Source organism: Alosa alosa, chromosome 11 (genome assembly GCF_017589495.1).
Source record: "Alosa alosa isolate M-15738 ecotype Scorff River chromosome 11, AALO_Geno_1.1, whole genome shotgun sequence".
Classification (NCBI taxonomy): Eukaryota; Metazoa; Chordata; class Actinopteri; order Clupeiformes; family Clupeidae; genus Alosa; species Alosa alosa.
In genome coordinates, this window is record NC_063199.1 from 32,643,076 (window position 1) to 32,664,886 (window position 21,811).

The window sequence follows — 21,811 nt, forward strand, 5'->3', positions numbered from 1 at the left end:
CACGGTCACTCACTACCCTCACGCAGCAACTGATGGAGTGGCAGTAGCCCCTGGTTTAGCCTACTTGTCGGTGCACGGTTTAGCGGCTACATCTTCTAGCATGTGAAAAAAAAAATCTAAATCTTTCGCTTTGTACAATGATTCACATCACTTGGAAACAAACAAATCCACGAGCCATGTTTAAATTGACCACTTGATTTGATGAGGGCTTCACAACTGATTACTCTTTTATTTAGCTGACTCATTGAGCGTGTACAGGACATTAGACATGTGTGTACAGGACATTAGACATGCAGTAACTGTATTATGTAACAGGCACCATCTGAGTTCCACTGTATAGAGGACTTTAAATACTCCACACGCTCAGGGTTGAGTGCTGATATCGTATCACAACAACTACAACAACTAAAGGCAGCTGAGGTTCATGGACAGTGTCAACACACAAAACTACTGTATACCTTAAGAACACTCGACTTGCACATTAGAATATTTCTGAGCAGTTCATCTGGATGATTGACAGCCTGGAGGAGGACATTCCCATCTCAGTGATGTAATGATGTGTGGTACATCTCATGATATGTGATCTATGTGTCTATCTTTGGGCTCCACAGAACATCTGCGAAGTAGGAATATTGAAACTGCTGTCCGCATTCTCCATTAGGCTACTGTCTTCACACTGCTGCTGTTACTACTGGACGTTCACAGGCATACGCGGTCCTAGAGGAAGTAGCAATAGGCCTCCACACTGCTGACTTTGCACAAACTCAAATGAAACAATAAAATGAGGGGGGAAAGCAACTGAAACGCATATTTCAGCAGCATATCTGTCACTTGAGCCCTGCGTGACTTGAAATGCAACACTACATTAAGGAACAGGCAGCTCAGAGCAGTGTGCCTCCAAACTCAGTTTCACAACACTGCCCTTAGGGCTCCACTATTGCAGTTGATGATCTGACAGATGAGTGTTTCACAACACAAGTAATTAAACCTGGACTAAAATGCAATACGCATATGAGAGACACACACACGCATGCGCACGCACAAACGCGCACATGTTAGGCTCTTATGCAGTCTTCAACAGTAATCAACAGTAAGCATATTTTGACTTCCCAGACAAGTATATTAAGTGGTGGACCATATGTCAGTTATCATCATTAACGTCAAGAACCATGATGTGATTTTTGTGTACTGTTACTACACCCCTAACACACACACACACTGAATGGACCTGATCTCACCTCTCCCTGACCTTCCCTGTTGCCGGCAAAATAACAAATTAGCCCTCGTAACAACCTGCCAGAGCTGTTTACAATTGAACCAAAGACAGTCAGTCACTAAGCTGCTCTGTCTCTATCGGTCTCACCCACGATCACGTCCATATCCACACAAACACACAAACACACACACACACACACAAAAGACATGCACCTAATCTCAAGCGCTGTGCTTGTCTCAGACTGTGTCATTTGGGTTCTTTCATTTCTTGTACGTTTCTGCCCTACACACTGTGACTATCTCAGCCTCCTTTACGTCTATCTAAAACTAAGCGGACTGACCTGCCACTGACCATGACACCTGTGTCTCAACTAAGCGGCAACATTCTAATCTGAACAATGAAGCCTACCCGGAAGTTCGAAAAACTGCAATACATCTAAAATCCGCTAGGGACTGGTCCCAAAAGCGAGCAAATGTCCATAGACTCCAATGTTAAAATGTCCGTTTTCACAGCGTAAAAACATGTTTTTAAAGCCTGGTCCCATAGACTTTTATTGTACTTTTCGATAGTTTCCCAGTGCCTGACAACTGTGAGGGGGGTGAATTTTTTTTCTAACTCATTAGTTTAGATCACATTTAGATATAACATATATGAATAATTAAGGGCGTGGTCGGCTTGATTGACGGCTGACGTCGAGGCATACAGCAGCAGGTTGCCAGCTGAGTGGAAAGTGGAAACCCTGAAACTTTGACGTCTCAGCCATGATTCTACACAAAGTTACCACATCCTTTCTGAACATCTTTATTCAAAAAGCTGACATACAATTGTTTGCTAAGCTATTAATTGAAGCCTACTAACCGACACTTTCAGAAGACTTCGTTCCAGTTTTTTCAGGTAACGTTAAGTGATATTACTACTCCACTACTATTTCACGTAGCAGCTAGCACTAGATCAAAGATCCTTGATTACTAGCTCCGCTTTAACCCTCTCTGACTAGATGTTAGCATTATTATGATGCCACGGCAAGAGTTTGTGACTATAGGTTTAGGTTTTTTTTTTTTTTTTTTTTTTTTTCGCGATGCCCAAATTTCCGTCAATGATTCCCGGGACACTGAAAGACCGGGTACACTTAAACTTGGTGGACATGTAACCCCACATGGATAGCATGGAACCATCGCTTTTTGTTTTGATCTGTAGCCCCCGCTGAATTGGACCCCCTAAAAGGAGGGTAGGGCAGACACAGTTTTCTGTGAATATCTCAAAACCGTAGGGTTTAGGAGGACCATTTTTTTTTTTGTATGTTGATCTCAAGGGGCCATGTCAACCCATTCCATAACCACTCATTTCATGTATAGCCACCTAGTTAAACACAAAAAAAGTAAAAATGAGGTGGTGTAATTGAAGGTATCTGTAACCTATAATCCTAACATAGTCAAAACTGCACGAAATTGGAAGTGTAGGATCATTATGACACCCTCTGTATGCACGCCAAGTTTTGTGGAATTCCGTTCATGGGGGGGCCACACAATAAATTAATTTATGTTACTATACACCAACTGGCCTGTAGGTGGCCGGAGACAGTTTTCTGTGAATATCTCGAGAACCGTAGGGCCTAGAGGTCCACCTTTTTTTTGTATGTTGGTCTTAAGGGGCATGTCAACCCATCCCATTACCACTTATTTCATGTATAAGCGCCACCTAGTAAAAAATTAAAAAGCAAAAAAATGAGGTGTTTTCATCTCAATATCTCTGGCTGACAAGGTCAAAACTGCACGAAATTTAAAGTGTAGGATCATTATGACACCCTCTGAATGCATGCCAAGTTTTGTGTACTTTCGTTCATGGGGGGCCTTACAATAAAATAATTTATGTGTACATTTAGTGACGTACACCAACAAGGATTCCGGGACACTGAAAGACCGGGTACACAAAACTTGGTGGGCATGTACCCCACATGGATAGCATGGAACCGTCATTTTAGTTTTCATCTGCAGCCCCCGCTGGACTGGACCCCGAAAGGAGGGTAGGGCAGACACAGTTCTCTGTGAATCTTTTATGGTATGTTGGTCTCAAGGGCCCACATCAACCTGGCTCATAATCACTCATTTGCAATATTATTTGCCCCCTATCTTCAGTTGGGGGTTCATAACTGCCAAATTTTAGTAGAATTTCATCCATGGGAATTTCATCCAGGGGCTAAAAATTTGGTTATGTGTACATTTAGTGACTGTACACTCATTGGCCTGTAAATGGCGGTGCACACATATAAACATGCACACACACAGGCACCCACATACTATCGGTATTAGAACGGCCGATACATAATTACAAATTCAATAGGATCAAAAGAAAGCCAAAATATTCATCATCATCATCATGGCTGCATTTTCAGTATTGGCGATAAGTAGTCGTTTGTCCACTAGATGGCGATCGTTGCAGTGAGACGTAATTTTTTTTGGAAGTTAAAAGTGGGTTGAAAAAATAATGGACACTTCCTACAAGGACTGTAATTTACGCATGGCGAACATCTAATAAGGACAGGACGATGTTCACATGAAGTGTAAGTGAGGATGAAGTGAGGATGTTTATCGGACATGCTTGGTTTTTACTGCAGGTACGTTAATCTTGTAATATCAATAAGGACCTAGGTAATGTTACGTTAGCGTTGGTTGAGTGATGGAGGCCCATTTGATTGATTGCATTTGTAGAAAACTATAAATGCGGTTATACCAAGCAAATTGATAGCAGCACTGTTTGTATCTTTTCGACTGTCATTTATTGCACGTGCTACAAAATCATTCTGTGCAATGGAAGATTTACCAACGTTACACCGGTCTGATACAGTTTTGCCTATACATCGTGAGACTGAGGCGCCTGTTTATTTTGTTTTAAGTGCATGCAGGGTGTGAGAGGGGAATCGATGTGCTTTGATTCCAGCTTGGTAGTTGTAGTCTGTGAAATTAAAAAGCACGTGTGTGTGAAGTATCCAAACAATGACACCTTCATTTCATTATGGCTGCTTTAGCAACACACCTTAAGCTACTGTGTAGTGGGTCCCATTTAGAAGTGGCTACTTCATTCGGCTTTCCTTGACTCATGGAACTGCGTGAATGTTATTACAACTTTTCGCCCACGATATGGCAGTTTAAGTCCGCTTTGATACTGTAAGTTAAGTAAGCCATTGGTTTCCAAAGGAGATTTTATTGTGTCGCCAGCATAGCCTATTGACAATTTATGTTGTAAATAGGCCTACCTTATAATCCTACCTGTAGCTTAGGGAAGCTAACAGCTTTCTATTAGGATCTAGTTTGTTAGTTACAGTTTTGTCATAACTCCCTAATGCATTTTTTGCATTTAGAATAGCCAGAGCGTGTATATCTCAATCTGAAAATTAAACAATATCGGGTGCCTATGGACTAGGCTGGGTGAACCCAGCCTGATCTGCCCGCTATTTATTTTTTGATTTCTTAAAAGATTGAGCTTGGTCTGATGAAAGCCAGACTAGCCATGGACCTCAGTTACACAATGCAAGGGAACATGAATCAGCCTATATTTGCACGAACAATAACGGACAAAAGCTCTTCAACTTTGGCCCGTTAAAATGTGTATGAACAGTCTAGCGACGCATTTCATCAAGGCCCATTTGGACATGTCAGTTATTTGCACCACTGGTTAGATGTAAAACAGCATTTCGTTTCAGACTACTGTTACTTAATTTGTGCATTAACAATAACGTTTCAGACTACTGTTACTTAATTTGTGCATTGACAAAGTATTACATGAACTAAAGATGACTAAAATCTTATGTAGAAGAAGAAACATTCACAAAAAATCCATCCATCCAAAAATGACCTTTGTTTTTGATAGCTGTTGAAAACGTCATGGAACTGACAGAGATGTTTTTGTTTATAAATACATAAAAAATAAATAAATAAATAAATAAATAACATTATGCTGATACCTTTTGCTTTTCCCAAATACAATGTAGCCTACAGGTGTAAGTGACCTTTCATCAATCCAGTTGCAATGGATGAACTGTGATGAACTGCCCTACTTGTGATTGTTTAGAGATTTTAAAGGTTTTATAACAATGCTACATCTTCTTTGGCTATTCTACAATCTATTCACCTTTTCAGCACAAGTAGGCTACTTTCTGTGCAGCCGCACACACACACTCAGGCATGCCAAACAAGCATACACAAAAGTTTCAAGAGTGGGGAATGGAGTAAAAGATGGAGACAAATTGAAGTGTGATTTATTTTCGCGGAATGGATGTACAGGGCTGAGCGGCGGTCATATTTTGTACCGCTATGCGGTACATCTAGTTTAGCATAGAGTGGGCACTAACGTTAGGCTACGTTAGCGTCAAATCGCCTCAAATAAGTTAATGTCGAAAATGATGACCGAATGGCAGAAGCACACACATACATTTAGTTAACTTGTTTAGTGAAAACCATTGTGCTCCCGTTATGAGTTAGCTTAACAGAACAGACAGCTATAAAGTTAACGTTAGTTCACACATACTGGGGCAACAAAGCATGTTCTCGTTTAAAAACCCTTTGTAAATACGCTCTGTGGAAATGCTTAGTCCAATTTATACAGTCTTTGGGTTGTCACGTTTAAGATAAAAAAAAAAAAAACGGTTTGTTCATATGATAACTTCAGCCGAAGCATTAAAAGGCTTGTTGTCTGAGGCAAAATTGTGAACCGCTATTAACCATTGACCGTATACTTTGAACATGGAGCTGTGAGAACAAGCGATAGCTAGTCACCATAACTGGTGTTAGTTATAACTGACGTTTGAAACTCTTATTGATGGCATTTATTTGTTAAACACAAATTTGAACGAACACTTCTTGTCTATGCAATGTTTCCCTGTAGGTAATCCAGACAGGCTGGGTGCTGGAGAGGGCTCTGGACTCCTAACTTCAATTCTCGTCTGTGCAGTCGACACTCAGAAGCATCACTTCAGCACTGATTCCATGGTACTTTGACATTTTTCATTTTTCAATTGGAGCAACCTACTGGTTGTATATTCCAGACATCGTTACCATATACTGAACAAACATGAATGCATTTCAGACATTTAGAGTGGCCTTTTATTGTGAGCAGTCCAGGGCACATCTGTGCAATAACTATCAAAATAATTATCATTAGCATCTTTTGATAAGTCACACACGGAAAGTAGTTGTATTATGCCTTCAAATCAGCAGGTTTTGGTTGGATACAGATTGCATAATTAAACAATATGGCACCAGTGGCTGGCTACTGTTTGACTGGACCTTGGCCTAACTGTTAATAACTACCTCAATAGGGTGTAGATATGAGCTTACACTGTTTCACTGAAAACACAAAAATACAAGAAATAGTTATTCTACATTACTTTAAATACACCACATTTGTTTTTTCTTATTGCCCGCATAAACAGGGCATGTGTAATAGTTGAATATGCGTGTCCTGTCCCCATTCAGCTAAGTGTTCTGTGAGTTTGTTGTTCATTATAAGTATTGGGAGTGAGTCTGCAAATCTTACTTCGTTGTTGTCATAAATTGCCTCCACAGTCTATGATTGCCACATAAAACTATATTTTTTTAGCTTAATTTGTGAGTTGTGTGTTCAAGGATGTGACATACCAATATTTCTGTTTTCAGATCTGGAACATTTTGAAATCCTACCAGATGGAGCACAAGTCATTGAGCAGTGGCAGTTTCTGACTTCAAGGACTTTGTTCACCAGCAGACTCCTTGATGATTACCTGTATTTACAGCATTTGCATCTGTCTGTCTTTAAAGTGATCTAATATGTATTGACTATGTACTAGCTTAGTACATATTAGTTTTTGTTATTTTAGTTTCACAAATTCAGTGGTTACCTGTAATGCTCAAGATATACAAGTAAAAAATCACCTTTACTTCTGCATCTGGGTCTTCAATTCAACCTACTGACTGAAGCTGACGGATTTGTATACCGGTAAATGTTTTTGAAAGCACAGGCAAATTGGTTTGGCATGAGTTTTAATGTAATTCACAGTTCAGAAAAGTTCCATAAACATTTCCAAGTGCAAGTTCAGTGCCATCAACAGTAAGTTTGCTTTCTGATATTTAAAGAACAGAAATGGGTTTGGCATAAGTAAAGGGTAGGTGTAACAGTCCATCAATAGACATAAAGTGAAATGTACTGTATAGTCTCAATGGGTTCAATATCACCACACCCCAGCCAAACCACTTCACCTGGACCTCTAGGCCCAGGTTAGAGCCCATGGACCTCCTTTCCACCTCCTCCCCATGGTGAACTGCCAAAATAGAAAGCAGTAGGGGTTAAGTCATTGAGAGACCTCAGACCCATTAGACCAGCCTCAGACGAGTCCAGGAAGTGACGTCAATTCCGGAAATAAGTACATAATTTACTTTACTCTTTATGCAGAATACAGCTGGAAAAAACGTGTTTTCTTTTACAGTTCATGGAAAAAAGTCACATTGGGTAGAAGCTTTTTATTATTATTCGTAATTCACATTTATTTATTAAATAATCGATCGTGACTGACTGTCCACGAGATCTGCCAGAGTCAGCTGGAAGGAGCTCGTGATTCACGCATAGGGACTCACGGCAGATACTGCGCGAAATTTTGGTTTATGGCTATCGTTTAGGTGTCCTTCCTATTCATTAACATGAACATGATGACTGACTAATAAATGACTATGATGTTTAATAAACCATTGTAGGCATACAAGTTATCATTATATCACATCACATAGCCTAGTTTTCTGTAGGCTAGGCTACTGTGTGACATGCTTTAGGCTACAGGATATAAATCATCAATAGGCTATCAACACGTTTGCAGGATCACTGTTGCAGAAATCACATACAAGAAGGCATCCTCTTGATTGTTTGTACATTTTTGCACATTCCAACATAAGGAAGCAGCATGAGGAAACTTGTCGTTTTTCTGCCTTATTTTCTAACTAATTTTACGAGTCTGCAGTATCATGGGTATGTAGCCACTTACTTCGTTACCACCATGTCTACATTACTGTTCTAAATGTCCTAGTTGTTCGTAGATAAATGTGATTTAATATAAACAGCACACGCCACATTCATAGCCTAGGCTACTGTCAATCCATCAAAACATCGCTGAAATGTTGTGCTCCGATGCTTTCGTTCTTATCCAGAGAATACGGTTATTTTGCTTCTGTGCGACGCTTTCACCCGCTCTGGCTGTATGCTTATTACGTCACTTTAGCATTGATTTCGGAAAAAAGTTTATTACGCAGTCTGTAAGTCAGTTACGAGGTTATGACGCCAATCACACAATGTTGTATTACTCCGGAAATAGAAAAAGTTCATATAAAGGCTTAAAACGCTTCAGCTGTAACTGTTATTTGGTCAAAGTGCCAAAAATTGAATTTCAAAAACCTATTTGGCCTCAGTGATAGTTTGCTCTCGAACGTTAAGCCCCCCTGCCCCTTGGGCCTATATGCCTTTGCATCTTAAATTTTGATGAGCTTTTCTGTTGTTTAGACATGACAATTTTTGTAATACTCCATTGTACTTCATTTCAGCAACTTTTCAAAACCTTGGAGTGAGATTTGGTGGGGCCAACCCAAATTTTGCTGCGGAACCAGCTCATTCAGCATTATACCGTACAGTAAAAAAAACATACATCAGTGGTTCTCAGGTGTAGGGACCAGGCATGGACGGATTATGAACTTTCGGGCCCCTGGGCCCACATGTATTAAGGGCTCCCCACTAATTGTCGCATATGTGGAAGGGGGGGTTGGGGGTCCTCCCCCAGAATTTTTTCATTTGTTTGATGTGATTTCCTGTATTCTGGTGCATTTTGGGGATGGCCAATACTAAATTCAATCAAATTCATAGCCTACATCCTGATGTGTTGATATTGAGGCAATGATTCCATGCAAAGGCTTGGGCTTCAGGGCCCCTGACACCTTGGGCCCCTGGGTCTGGGCCGGAAGGCCCGTGCAGTAATCCATCCCTGGGACCAGGGTCCCAGAGTTAAATTAACATTGGTATCTAAGGGATCTAGCCTACTAGTAGGACCATGGGCGTCGGAGGCATTCTGAAAGTGGGTGGGACATTTTAGCAGGGGGTATGGGGTCCTCCCCAGGAAAAAATTTTTTGGACTAGATGCAATTTCCTGAATTCTGGTACATTTAACAGGTTATTTAGATACTTCTATATAACAAAATAAAGCCAGCCTACGAAATTAATAAAAAAATCATGCATAATTTAAAAATAACTCAATATATAGGCTACTTGGCTATTCAATAAGGTTTCCATTATAGCACCATGACCTTCAATGAACGCATGAAAGGTTTGTTTGAAATCCCAACACTCTTTCAACTACATGGAACGTAATAGTGATCATCAAATACCTCCCCAAATTTCAGTGCCCATCAGTCCCAACATTTAACAATATAATCAAACAGTCCAAAAGTAAATTAAATATCAAACTAAACCGAAAATGTCATGCTTTTGAAGGCCTACCAGTATGCCGCTCCAAGAAACGCATGTCTCAAAATAAAACTTGCATAAGAAATAAAGGGCTGTCTCGAATACAATCCTGCCCCTAAAGGCCTGTACTTTGTCTTAAGACCCTGGCCATAATTTGAGGATTTACAGTATCTAAGTAGACAAACTGGCTTCAGATATCCAACAGTGAATAGAGATTGTGCAGTCTTAGCTGTGGTTAGTGACGTGATGCTGTTAATGGGGAGTTTTACCTAGCCTAGCGTAAACCTATAGGTTATTATTTATTTGGCGTACCTATAAGGCTTTTTACCTTATCAAAAGTGAGGGGGACGACTGATCTCTTCAACACTTCAGCGGGGATTTGGCGCTTGTCACTGTGTGTGTGACAGAAGTGGAATGGGAGAATGTGTGTAACAAAAAAAAAAGTTTATGAGCGATTTACACGCAAATGGGAGAATCCAATGAAAATGACAATGAAGCACTAAACAGATGCTGAAAAAACAGCACTGGTATTTTTCACACGGCAAAAGTGGGGGTGTCCAAACTAACAATTTTAAAAAAAGTGGGTGGGTGTTTTGTAAGAATTTAAGAAAGTTTGTATATTTTAACTTTTAAATGCATCAATCAGGTGCACTTTCAAAATAAATTCAGAGGTCAGACTTGCTTATTTTTTATGGAAATATTTGTGCTATAGCCTAAGCTATTTTGCACTTCAGAATTATAACCATGCACACACAGGTGGAATAGTTATGGTGATATTGCAATAAGTTCACAACCACAACAAAAAACATATGCTACATTTCACAGTTCAGAAATGTTCAAAAATGTCTGTACATTTCAGCACTCCATGAAATTATGCAGAAGTGGTCACCTGTGTTATTCAGCTAGTTTATTTAAGATAATATATTGGTCATTGTAATAGCCATAGCCTATAGCCTACATGCTATTCCTTTTTCAGGATGTACCCATATCTGCATGATGTGAATGTTTGCATATGGCTTATGTCAGGCTTTATATCAATATTTGTGTCTCATTATTTGATTCTTCATATTTTTGCATTAATGTCACTAGGAAGCATGCCAATATAAATATATTTATTTATCTGTAATGGGATTGGCTGGAACCTGACAATATAAGAACCATGATAGTGGGATAATCTATGGCTGAGCAATTTACAAAAAATTATGTAGGCCTACTGACAAATAGTTTACATTAGAATACATTATAATTTCGCTCCAATGAGGCTATGTAGAAATGTGTTGCAATTTCAAAACCGGATTACTCAGGAACCACTTATTGCACAGAGGCATGCTTTATATCCTCGTATTCGGTACGTTTGATGTTTATTGTGATATTGGGTTTGCCACGTGTTGTGTGAAGGGTTAGTGAAATATTAAACCGAGAGTAATGGGTGTGCACTGTGTGCAAAATGCAAATATGATTAGCCTAAATTGCACGTCGGTTCAATGTTAATTTTCTCATGAACCATTTATCACAGCAACTTGGCGCTAACATCATTGGAAAGCTTAGATTCCGCATGTGTGACCTGATGTGTGATATCATATGTATAGGTTTAGTTTAGTTGAACCTCATCTGCCAGGTATTTGACCTCCCAGGTTGACACTTCAGCGTGAAAAATACTCAATAATACTCAAAGCATACCTAAAGCCGGGGAAATGCGGGGGGAATGCGCCTGGGACGGCTTCTGAAGTAGCATTGCAAATGAGAGAAAATTGAGAAAAGTCCACAGACAGGGGGTGCTCTTGAACCCTCTCACCGTCTCTGAAAGCATAATCGTGGCTCAACAGGTAGATCTATAGATAGGCTAAACTCATTTTTCAGGCATCTGCGTGAGAAATCGGGGGAGTGTGGCGTGTGAGTGTGTGAAACTAATCAAATGCGTGTGTCTCACGGCCAATGCGTGAGAGTTGGCAGCTATGTTCACTGAGTATCGCCAATATGGCTGCGCGTGCTGGGTTACCATAGTTACCGGCCAGAACGTGACGTCGGTGCAAACCCCTAATTAAGTAAGTATAAGTGTAAGTATATATACTTTTTTGATCCCGTGAGGGAAATTTGGTCTCTGCATTTAACCCAATCGGTGAATTAGTGAAACACAAACAGCACACAGTGAACACACAGTGAGGTGAAGCACACACTAATCCCGGCGCAGTGAGCTGCCTGCTTCAACGGCAGCGCTCGGGGAGCAGTGAGGGGTTAGGTACCTTGCTCAAGGGCACATCCAGAGTGCTAACCAGTGGGCCACGGCTGCCCCCAAAAAAGTGATTGCAGCGTGTCTAAACAACAGAAAAGCTCATTAAAATGCGTCTAAGATGCAAAGGCATATAGGGCAGGACTTGGACCACAAGAAAAGGCGCGATATTTTGAAATTCTGACATTATTGGCCCTTCTCCCTGGTTTTTTAATAACTTTTGGAAGTCGATACCTACACCAGATGTTTTTCTCAGTATGACCTATTGGTACAACCTAAAACACTGCAATAATTAACCATTTTCCTTGACGATGTTAGGGATACGAGGAGCCTCTCGCTCCTGCGGGAAGGCAGGGCTTGACATCAAGCCCAGCCCACATCCAAGTCAGCCATGTTTTTTTGTATTACGTCACACAGTTTAAAATTGCTGGCGGTGAGAGGGAGGCAGTCAGCAGAGAGAGCCAGGACTCGCAACAAGACTGAGCGAGCTGATAGTGCTACATTCTACAAACCAGCAACTTACTGCAAAACACGTTTTATTGTGTAATTCAACACGTAAACTGTGGATTCAAACCAGTGCAACAACTCGCAACAGCACCAACGTTTCCATAAGAATGCCGTTGTCACACTACTCGTTCGTCAGATAGGAACTAGCTAGCTGGCTAGCTAGCAAAGTTAACCATCCAGATGGCAAGAGGCTGGCGGCGGCCAGTGCCTAATATTTTCTAATGAGGCGAGTATCTCCAATATGGCAATGTCCAGATCTGATGACACGCCGTGCAAACCCCTAATAGCGATTTCAAAATGTGATCTTATGAGTTAATCAAAAATAATTAATGATGTACAAGTTAACTAATACCCTACTACGATTTTGTTATCAATTCACAACACACGTTGACAGAATACAGCGAGCTGGCTGATGTTATCGTAAATTAATTAACGTTAAAATGATGGTTGCCACTGAGGATATGAGATGGGTAACGTTCACAAAACAATAAAGGCAAAGATACATTTTTGTCAGTATGAGTTGCTGAACCTGTAACGCTAAACTGCTAAATTACTCTACGTTATTCCGTAACTTCAGCAAGGGAGGGATAGCTAACGTTAGTTTATTTTACCTAGAAGCTAGAATCTGCAAACTCAACTCTTCATTCTCAACTTTTCAACTGTTCACCCGAATACCTTTCAGCATACAAAATTAAAAAGTGTCTGAACATGGCATTAAGAAATATACATAAACTTCATGTTAGCAGATCAAACTTACCAGCAAATTATGTTACAGCAACGTCTGTGCCAGTCCATCTTGTAGGCCTAACGTTACAGATAGCTTAGCTGAGGCTGCTCGGCTGACGACGAGGCGGGTTCACTGGCTTGCCCAGTCTCATACAGAGCCCCGCCCCTTTACCCATATATGGATTGGCCAGGAGGTGGGCGGGGTTAGGATTTCCCAAAGGTTTTCCAAGATGGCGCTGCCCATACCCCCCATAAACGGCTTTATAACCGTTCTTCAGAAAATCTATGGGTGACGTCACAGACGCTTTGTCCATATTTTTTACAGTCTATGGTCTCAACTCATCGCTGCGGAGCGCTTCTGTGGCCAGCTCCCAGCTGCTGATTTCTAAAGGGGTCATCAAGATCCAACATTAGACGAGCATTTCAACACTCTGTGGTTGTGTCCTGGCTGACGGTGCGTTTGGGGAAAGCGATGGAGTGGTGGAGACTTTTGAGGACTTTTATTGCTTCACCTCTTGAAACCCCGCCAAGTTTTCTGCACATGCAACTTCATGACTCGCAGCGGAGCTGCAATGTACAGTAAGGCTCGGCAGCCAAGCCCCACAGACGACTGGCAATACCGTCCTATTCCAAACCCCAACCCATTCCTTTGGATCAGCAGGGTCAGCTGATTCAGGGCGTGCGTCCTAAAACATTTGTCCCCCATCGATGGAATCCGTGGGGCATCCGACAGACTCCGCTTCCCCACCAAAGACGTGCAGCTCTGCACCCCTCACTCCCACAGCTGCCCCTATTCTCAGCCGAGACAGACAGCTCTGGCATCAGACATCACAGCCAGGGGGGCAAAGATGGACAGGAGGGCAGCCAACGTCCTCGGCCCTGGACCGCTGCCAGTCCTTTGCAGCGGCTAAAAGATCACCTCAGCTGCTGCTGGGCCCACACTGACATTACGCTCTCACCACGAGGGACGGACAACGGGCGGTGGGGGTTACTCGCATGTTGACAAACTACGCTTCGGAACCCACTGGTGCCAACCGCATTGCTTAATTCTGTTTGTTTCGTTGAGTTCTGTTGCACAGAGAAAGTCACATCAAATGAAGACTTTGAATCAAGGTTCAAATCTATAGCGCCATTCACATTGGATAAGACAACTCTGTTGCAATACCATACTAATGCAGTTCACTTGTAACCTGACTCTCGCCAACGTGAATTTCGTTCTACCTCCACTCATCCATCTGGGATCGATCCATTGGAGTGGTGTTTCAGAAAGCTGGGCCTTATCAAACCTTATCAAAAATCCTTGCATTTGATTGGATAAGCCACTTGTCCGTCATCTACTGACATTGTCATCTACTTCAACCACTCACATCGAAGCCAACCCGTGACGCTGAGAACAGTCTCACAGTCGCTTCTACACTACGTCACATCTATGAAACTCCCGCCCTGCGTCCTGATTGGCTCTACCATACAATCTCGTGCTGAAATCACTCTTAACGGAAGCGATCCCAGATGGATGTGAGTGGAGCTAGGCGGAGCGAAATTCATCTGGCGAGAATCAGGGAGAGGTCTTCCCAGGGCGGCTTAGAGTTGCCATGGGGGTGTCACATATTTGAAGAACATCTGACTTTTCCTTTTTAAGAAAACAGTATTCTCGCAGCCTGCACACAGAAAACCACTCGTAACACAACACATGAGCTTTCCTTCCCCCAAACAATTAGCCCATTTCACAAGATGGGGCCGCTGTGTAAATCAACTTCCTGTGGAAGAGCACTGTCCCATAGACAGCAAAAGAAAAGTCCACAGGAAAGACAGAAACAGGAAGACATTTTACCCTGCCAATTAAGGCATCATCAACATCAATGAAGCCGGACACCTGGACACTGTGAAATTGGTCAATTACAGGGGGACTGGCATGCACATGTGAACATGGCAATCTATGGAGGTGTTTTTTTGTCTCATTCTGCGGCGACTTTGTTTAATGTTCCTCGTATCAGGACAGAGTGAAACGGCCCTGGCTTCTCTCTGAAAAGCAGCTGTGTGGCCCCCGCTGGATTTTCCAGTGCAACATTACGCTGAGCTGAACCCCTCTGCCCCCACATCACTTCCCCCACCCCCTGAGCGCTGCCTGCCAAATTCGGCCGAGCATTCGAGTGGGAGGTATTTCAGACGACACCACTCGAGTCCCGCGTGAGCACAGCCTGGAGAACAGCTTTGTTGCATCGCCACAGAAGAGGAGCTTTTGCCCTTGATGCCAAGCGAGTCCTTCTGTTAACCCCTGTTAGGGGAGAGCAGGTGAGAATGGCCATGCTGCTACTGTTGATGAACCTCTAAGGCTGATTTAACAGCAGGGAGGCGGGGAGGGTTTCTTCGCTAGCTAGATCGTGGAGAAGAGAAGAACGGCCAACCTTTGGCATCAGGCTGGGCCAGAGAGCAAACATATCTAATTACCCCCCAAAGTCCTCAGTGTCACAATTGTCAGCTGCCTAAACAGCCAAGCCTGTTATACTCCACACTCTTGCAGATCATAACGTCAAGCACATGTAATACCATATGAAATGGTAAAAATATATGAAAGAAAAACAAAATTATCGACCAATACGTAAACCCTTTACCCGATTCCGACTGTTCCTGATCTGCAGGAATGTATTCCTGAAGGATTTCATATTTCAGAAGCCCTCTGAAACAATCATGGAGTAGAGGAATGAGAGAGAGGTTTACATTCTGCTTGGCTTAGGCTCTCTTCTCCACTCAGTGGTAATGTTACAGCTCTGATGCATGCAAAGGATTTTACAAGGCACGCAGAAGAGCGAGAGACAGCCCGCCAGCTGACATGCGTGAGGCAGAGAGGGGGAAGGGTTCCGCAAAGTAACATGGCCACTCTCGAACGGTCAAACCCTCACCAGCCCGGGCGACTTGGTCTGCCACCACCGAACATAGCCAGGACCAAAGCTTCAGGCTTCAGGGTCAAAGGGCACTCAGGCTGAGCCGGGGGCGCAAGACTGCAGTGTGCACTCGTTTATCATTAGCTCTCCGACAATCTCCTCAGAGCTGATTAGCATAAGTCTGCGACTGGGGCTCAGTCACTTAGGCCAATGAAGATGTCAGCCAGACGGCGAGAGAGGCTGAGGGATCCTCAGGAGAACACTTAAAGCTGAGGCATGGCAGTGTGTGCAGGCTGTCTATTGGTCTGCCTCTCTATACACACTTGACTGTATAAGGCATTTGACTCAAATTCATGCCGGTGCACACAAATACAAAAGCAAAAACAAATACACATACAAAACACACACACACACACACACACACACACATATAGGTGCATCTCAAAAAAATTGAATATCATGGAAAAACGTTTCAGCAACTTATTTACAAAAGTGAAACTTACATATAATCTAGATTATACTAATCTTGATGATTATGGGTTATAGCTCATAGAAATAAAAAAACAGTATCTCAAAATGTTAGAATAAAGAATGTATAATACAGTAAAACTGACCTGAGAGAAGCTCTAACCAGCTAATTCAGAGAAAACACCAGCAATGGTTTCCCGAGCAATTGGGCAGGGCACTGGACTTTTCCACCATATTCCATTTTGTTTTAGATGCACCTGTACTCTTAGGCACACAAATCACTATTCATTATTACAACAACAATGCTATCTGTGTGAGGAGACTTGGATTATGGATAGGATTTGGGTGAGATGCTACTGTGGGATCTCTCTAACTGCACACCTGTGAAAGATTTGCTGCTAAAGGACTGTTACTAACCCTGTGCAGTAGACAGGGCTGTTTGCTCTTACAGAGAGCAGCTAGGTGATAAACCCCGAAAGAAGCAGTTGTTAACTCAACCTGAAAATCCTGTTTCAGGAGAGCAGCACCAGATAGCCCTCCCCCCTACTCCTGTGCGTTTCTGAAAACGTTTTTTAAAAGCCAGACTGATTAGAGGTGTCAGATTCCAATGCTTCTACAACTAGGCTAAAGCAGTACAACATTTTAACACACACAAGCCAGGAACATGTAGCCACTGATTTCTAAAGCATACAGGAAATCTGTAGTGTCTAATGTGGTAGACATCTGTAGTTTACACAGAGAATCAGGAACCTGTATTAGGTAAAAGTAGTCTAGACATACCAATGCTGCAGAACTCACATTTGAAATGAAGTAAAGGTAATGTTATGGAATATGGCATAGACGCCACCAGGCCGCAACAGGATGTGCAGTCCATCAACATACAGTACACTCAGAATATATTCCCAGTCAGTGTTTTGGGTGTCAATGCCCTCAGGAGCCCCCTCAGAACGGTTCATTTATCCGTTTAAGTGAGAATGTAGGGCACAATCACATACAAGTTGGGGAGCTGTGAGGAAATGAACCAAATTAAAATTCATGGCTGGGTTCCTCATTACTGCGCTCAACATTAATCCCCATTGAGTTGACGCTCGGTTTGGGTACATTCTAGACACCAGAAAAGAGCAACAGCTTTGTAAAGGATACTCTCTGGATCAGAGTTTTAAATTTACCCAGAAAGCAAATGTACCGTGTGCAGATGCGTACACAGCACAGAAACCTCAACCTCTAAATATCTGGGTCATTCCTTTATGCTCTGGCTAGTAGCTAACCTAGTAGAGGAAATGACAAAAAAACTCCCTTCTCCTCAGCCTTTGTGTCTTTTGGCTAAAAATGTTAGCCTTCCAATGCTAAATAACAACTGAACATATAGCTTAGCCTGTTGTGTGAAATGGCTATGAGTGTCCCAACATGTCTGTGCTATTGAAGTAAATGACTCAAAAATCACTGCTGCTCTCTGGATTAAAAAGAAATTAGGCCATATCTCGGCAACTTGCCCTGAAAGATTTGTCTGACTGACTGTGGGCCAAAACCAGAGTTGAAGTTGGACTTTTGAACTGTCTGCAAACTCCACGTCACCAGAGCCATGACAACATGAAAGAGAGTTCTCTTAGGCTCAGTTATGTAAGCGCATGGCCTCCTAGCAGCCAATGTGTACAGGTTATTTAAACATGGAACACCTTGCACAGATTATGATGGCACACTTTATCAAATTTCCCCATATCCTCTGGTTATGTTACGCCTTCAGCGCTTGTTGACACAAGTCCCCTCCACAACGTGCCAAACAACTAAAACAGTCTCTTTCTCTAACCTGCAAATTCCTAACACAGAACATGCTAGGCTAGGCTAATTAATGGAAAATAGATCCTTAAATATGTTCGGAAGCCTGTGGATTTGGGGGACTACGACAGGTAAGACAGGACTACGACAGGTAAGACAGGATATGGGTCATGTTTCAGTTCCCTAGATAAGACTCCTGCATGCTTTAACATGGTTGTGCTGCCATACTTTACTCCTTCCTCTCATTAGAAGACAGTCCCAGACTCTACTGAAACACCAGGGGCATAAGGCACATGTTTGTCACAGGACATTTTTAGGATTGGTAAATATGAATGAGAGAGAGAGAGAGAGAGAGAGAGAGAGAGAGTGCTCCATGCATAACCGGTTAAGAGCGTTAAAAACAGGCTTGCTGCTTGCACAGAGTCTGACCAACTCTGCTGTGCTCAACTTCTCAGTGGAGCTTAGCTTTTTTGCACAATGAGCCAAAATTGGTAAATGTGTAAAACTGTTTTACACCATGCTCTTCGAGATGCTTGGAGAAGCTGTGGCTCTTTCATGGCATCTTACAAAACACCCTCTTCATGGTGCAGCTCTTCAGCTTTGTTGGAACATTAACGTCACAGATACTCAAAGGGAAGATGTCTCTTGGATAAAACATTTACAATGGAATCAACAGGAAGTGGACTCCCATTGTGAAGCTGTCTTGTTCCAGGGCTCTGAAATGATGTATGACATGGATCTAAGGCCGGCTCTGCGTGAAGGTGCAGTGGTGGAGTTTGCCCGCAGTCAGAAAAGCCTGGTCTGTGTAAAACACACTGGAGTAATTTGCAGTGTTTAGTGCCTGCCTATAACAACAAGTAAACATCACAATAAACTCAGGCCTGCAAAAGAAAACAAGCATGAGAATTTGCTGCGCCAGTTCAAAGCACTGAATAGCACAAATAACACACAGCTCTCCTTGCAACAGAACAGAAATGCTTTTGAAAAGCTGCCTAAACCTCCCACCTGAAAAAGTCAGACAGACAGTTCCATGAGGTCACAAGATGTCATTTTTCATTTCTCACCCAAAGCTTAGGGTCATAGGTTAGGGAAAAAGCCTGAACCAGCTACTCATTGTTCTGGAGGACCAAGACAATGGAAGAGCAAACTAATGGCCACAAAGTTCTAAAGCAACTATTCACAACCTGAAGGTCATCGATGACAGAGCAACACATAGCATACTAGGTGAGGTCACCTAGTTCCACATGAACTCCAGACCCAGACACTGATGTGTAGGTGACTATAGGAAACTGTTGACATATATTGACATGTTTAGATGTCTTATTCATCGCACTTATTTCATCTGTCTATGAAAGCATCAAATTTTAAGATACACATGCTCATTACCTTAAGTGCTAGTCTACCACTACTGTATGCTTTCTGTAGGCTACTTAAAGTATGAGGGTAACATAGAAAGCTGTTGGTCAGTGAAATACTTGAGGGTATCAGACTGAACTAAAATGACAAAACTCAGTAGCACCAGCAGCTACCTCCTAACAGCTCATCTGCCCCATCCCAACACCTGACCATGACCTTGTACTCCAGGGTAGAAACAGCCACAGATGAACAGAACTCCATAACAAATTCATGTTTCCTATAGCATTTCTTTCAGTTGTTAGAAATAATATAGCTTTAATGACAGTTAAACTGCCTGCCATCAACAGTAGCCTATTGAAAGAGAAAGTAGGCTTACTGAAAAGTGAGGAGAAAGTTAACATAGCCTATATATGCACCTGTTGAGGGGTTGACACTAAAACATAGTGTGCATGATGTACTTAAATCTGTTTCAAAACAGATGCAGCAACATACTTTCGTAAAATAAAGTTCCCATATATAACCTGTTTAGATTCAGAGGCAATTAATGATTCTAAGCGGTGACTGGAAGGACTACATGTAACAACAACGGACAGTACAGGATATCGACAAGGCTGCATGCGCAGGCGTGCATGCAAAAATAAACTGGACCATAACAATGCCCGAATACATAGTAGCCCCAAACAGTTACTGATCACAGATCAGAATCCTGAAGTAGCCTACTATTTCATCGCACAGCGGCTCAATTTCTTTGTATGTCCATTTCTAGACTGTTTACTTGGTGTCATTAGATCTGTGTAGCCATGCCACATACAATGAAAACAGTCGGTCAGTAATATGAATCAATAAATGCTAGTTTACCTTGCATTGAACAGTCCAGACCGAAGCTGCCATATCGCCGAGAAACTCGTCAGCCTATGAGACTGTCAAAGCTATGACCAGGGGGTGGGGGAACAAGAAGGTAAAAAAAATCCCCTAACACACGTCCTTGTTTGTCTCCAATAGCACAGCTGCTGTCAAACTCCCTCTCCAGCCGCAGCAGGGCAGCAGCCGCGCAGCCCACCGCCCGGATGTGGCGTCATGAATGACAGGCGTGCAGAAGAAACCCCACACCCCCTGACACACCTATTGTTTCAACGAATAGAAACGCATCTTCTTTCCCTAGAGCAGGACGCCCCCTAACATTGAAATGACAGCAGCCTTTTTTCTCAGTCGTTGATATGAGTCATTTGCAATGGGGAAATTAACATTAGTGCGAAGATTGTTTCAAAATCTGAATTGTTCATGTATATAGGCTATGCCAAACGTTTCCACAGAGGTTTTTCATTATTTCAAAAGATTATCAGTGGTTCACCTCACCTCCCAGTGCACATGCATGAGAACAAATTTCAATCTCAAAAAGGCCTATTAGCTGAATTGAATCCATCAGTTGTGATATTTTAATGACTCTAGGTGATGCTTAGGGTTAAAAAGATTAGTTCTGGTGTTTTTCATTACGTTAATAAATGCTAGACCAATTATAGGCCCCCATAGGCTACTTGAATTAGGCTAGGCATTTTCTGTTACATAGGCCTATCACAATATGGAAAAATAGAAATAACCTTATGTCCATGTTCCTTTGTTACATGTTAAATTCATATTGTTGGTGATGCCACGTGAACTATTATTAATACTGCTCATTAGCACTAGCCCCATTCTGTAATGCCGCTATCACACTTCACACAGCATCTGTTGTACATACAAGGCCACTGACAGATGACTGGTTTGTTTCTGCCGTTTCTGGGAGCAGGCCCAGGCCTCCAGATGACCAAGTCGGCCATGTCCCGGTTTTATCCCAGCCAAGCATACCCCATGACAGGGGCATGATCGGCTGTGTTCAGCATTCCCTGGAGCCACGTCAAGAGCATCGTCAGTGACCAGACGCATATATCTGGACAGTGGACCATTGCAACAGCACCCTCTGAGGTAGACAGAAGTCTGGACCACTATTGTGCTGAAGTCAGCATCCGTGCGGCTAGAGAGAGAGAGGGAGGGCGGCATGAGATGGCTGTACATTTCACAATTCATGCACAACCCGGCACATGTCCTCACTGGACCTATCCAAGCCAAATATCAGCCGTCAACTTTTAGTGTTCTTCCTGGCCACGACGCTATGGTGAAATGATGTTTCTTCATTTTGCA

General features: G+C 42.4%; 1 protein-coding gene across 1 annotated transcript in view; it reads right to left on the reverse strand.

Moving 5' to 3' along the window:
- pparab (peroxisome proliferator-activated receptor alpha b) overlaps positions 1-20,681 on the reverse strand; it is a 38,208-nt gene extending 17,527 nt beyond the window's left edge. The window contains exon 1 of the mRNA XM_048256333.1: positions 20,492-20,681. The gene's annotated coding sequence lies outside the window, so the exon portion shown is untranslated. The remainder of the gene's footprint in view (positions 1-20,491) is intronic.
- Positions 20,682-21,811: the final 1,130 nt, after the last annotated feature.